This window comes from Macaca nemestrina, chromosome X, assembly GCF_043159975.1.
Source record: "Macaca nemestrina isolate mMacNem1 chromosome X, mMacNem.hap1, whole genome shotgun sequence".
In the NCBI taxonomy this organism is placed as follows: domain Eukaryota; kingdom Metazoa; phylum Chordata; class Mammalia; order Primates; family Cercopithecidae; genus Macaca; species Macaca nemestrina.
Window position 1 is genome coordinate 43,726,620 of NC_092145.1, and position 3,126 is coordinate 43,729,745.

Consider the following 3,126-nt stretch of genomic DNA (forward strand, 5'->3'; position numbering starts at 1 on the left):
TAAAAATTTATGCTGCCGGGAAGAAGAATAGTTTTTGATATCAGGATTGGCAAATATTTGTGTTTCTATGTTTAATCTTGATCTGTGCCTGAAGTTGTAGATCTGAAGTTATAAGTTCTCTGTGAATCTGTGTGGCTATAATTCAGAAAGATCTTTACATCTCATTGAATCTGTGAAACTTTTTCCTATAAGATATTAAATTAGTCTATGGCCATACCACCCTGAATGTGCTTGATCTCATCTGATCTCGTGAAGCTAAGCAGGGTGGGGCCTGGTTAGTACTTGGATGGGAGACTGCCTGGGAATATAAGCTGCTGATGGCTTTAAAAAAATTTTTTTATATATTAAAAATAAAAAAATAAAGGAGCACTGTTCTGAATAGAGAACATAAGTACATGTATGAATTAAATGTTAAGTTCCCAGAAAACAAACAAATTGACTTATAATACTTTAAATGTACTGGACTTTAACAAAACATTTCTTACAGAAACTAATTCAGAAACCAAGATTACATAATTAACATTATTTTGACAATTATGGTTTTTTCTGACTTATTAGTGTAAAGTGAAATACAAGCATAAATTGTATTTTACTTGGATTTCTTTTTCCTAAACTTGCATAGTTTTACTGATCAAATAAATTGACATTATTCCAAAAAATGTTTATGATTATAAAAGATGTAAAGTTGTATTCAAGAAAATGAAATCATTACTGTGATAAATTTTATATCAACAGCTATTATGCTTTGAAGTAGGCCAGATTGAAGATTATTTCCAAGATCTTTAAGCAACTCAAAATCATGGACTGACATTAAATTGAGTTAATTAATGGGTAATCATTGGACAGAATTTTTTTTTTTTTTTTTTTTAGATGGAGTCTCACTCTGTTGCCCAGGCTGGAGTGCAGTGGTGTGATCTTGGCTCACTGCAACCTCTGCCACCCGGGTTCAAGTGATTTTCCTGCCTCAGCCTCCTGAGTAGCTGGGATTACAGGCACACGCCACCACGCCTGGCTAATTTTTGTATTTTTAGTAGAGGCGGTGTTTCACCATGTTGGTCAGGCTGGTCTTGAACTCCTGACCTCGCGATCTACCTGCCTCAGCCTCCCAAAGTGCTGGGATTACAGGCGTAAGCCACTGTGCCCGGCCAGAAATATTTTATTTTCTAAGTAAAATAGAATATTAAACACTGGTTTAACCTAAACATAATTTTAAATTTAAATGTTTTTGTTTCTTATTTTTAAGTGCTGTTAAGTGGCTAGCTATATCTTGGAGTCATGTCATGAATGCATTTATTTTTGCCACTTTAGGAAGTTATAAAAAGAATTTGTGTGGCTATAGAAAGTTTTGTCATATGTATTCTTAACCTCTGCTACTCTATTAAAATGGTTGTATATGCCAGACACTTTATTTTCCTTCTGGCTCTTTTCTTTTTAAAACAGAAATTAGTTACTTTGATTAAAAGTTATAATTAATATGGGTGGTTTAAACTCTTTAAGTAATAACACTGACAGAGAATTACAACAGTATATGTGCTTTTGTTTTTCAAAGGAAAAAATTAGGTTTTTCCTTAAGTAGCTTGTTGGTTTCCAGACCTTTTTACACTTTTAAAATTTATTGAGAACCTCAAAGAGCTTTTGCTTATGTGATTTATAATGTGAGTTATAAATATTGATATTTACCATATTAGAGAAAAAAGAAAATTTTAAAATATTGATTGATTCAGTGAAAAATAGCAATGATGAACACATTGCATGTTGACATAAATGATCTTTTTTTACAAAAAGTAACTATTTTTTAAAACAGAAAATTTTATGAGAAGAATATAATTGTTTCACATATTCGCATATCTCTTTCTTATCTTGGCTGGTAGAAGGCACCTGGATCCTTGTATCTGCTTCTACTAATTTTATTTTATTTTGTTTTATTTTATTTTATTTTTTGAGATGGAGTCTCACTCTGTTGCCCAGACTGGAGTACAGTAGCGTGATCTTGGCTCACTGCAATCTCTGCCTCCTAGGTTCAAGCAATTCTCCTGCCTCAGCCTCCCAAGTAGCTGGGATTACAGGCTTGCACCACCATGCCTGGCTAATTTTTATATTTTTAGTAGAGACGGGGTTTTGCCTTGTTGGCCAGGCTGGTGTCGAACTCCTGGCCTCAAGTGTTCCACCCACCCCGGCCTCCCAAAGTGCTGGGATTACAGGTGTGACCCACCGTGCCAGGCCTAACTTCTAGTTTTAATCCTTTACAATATCATATATTAAGTAACCTATGGAAAACAACACTGTATACTCATGAGAGAATGAGAGTCAAATAGGCAGATGACATTATTATGAAAATTGTTTTGACCTCACAGATCCTCTAAAACAAATATGAAAGAGCAGAAAGAAAAACAAAACTTGGAAAGTGCATTTTATTTGCCTTGATTTATAATACTTGAGTCTGAAAATAAGCTATTAAATATAGTAAGATATTTACAATGGTCCCTCTGCTTAAATGGGTTTTGCTTCTTTTATTTAGAACTTAATACTTCTACCTGCAATGTAAAAAATTAATCCTTATCTTCTGTGTAATCTATGTAAATAGAAGAGATTCTGTGCCTTTCAAGAAAAATGTTCTATGATTACATTGTCTTTATTATGTCCTTATCTATGGGAAAAAATCCCATAGAACATATGGTTTTTACTTATGAAATAATGAACATTTTTACGATAGTGTTACCTTCTGTGTTTTTTTCAAATGCTTTATTTTTACTTTGATTAAATAGGTAAAGAAGTCTTATTTCTCAGGCACTCATGATCTCACCTAATCAACTCCACAACTCTTAATTTTGCCCTCTCAAAATCAGTTCCTAAATTTGATCAAATAAAATAAACATTTCATATATATATATATATATATATATATATAATTGTTTGTTTTTGAGATGGATTCTTGCCCTGTCCCCCAGGCTGGAGTGCAGTGGCACGATCTCGGCTCACTGCAACCTCCACCTCCCGGATTCAAGCAATTCTCCTGCCTCAGACCTGAGTAGCTGGGATTACAGGCATGCACCACCACACCAGGCTAATTTTTGTATTTTTAGTAGAGACAGGGTTTCACCATGTTGGTCAGGCTGGTCTTGAACT

General features: G+C 33.9%; 1 pseudogene; it reads left to right on the top strand.

Annotated features, from left to right (window-relative positions):
- Positions 1-203: 203 nt before the first annotated feature.
- Positions 204-323, top strand: LOC112428147 (5S ribosomal RNA; annotated as a pseudogene).
- The last annotated feature ends 2,803 nt before the right edge of the window (positions 324-3,126 follow it).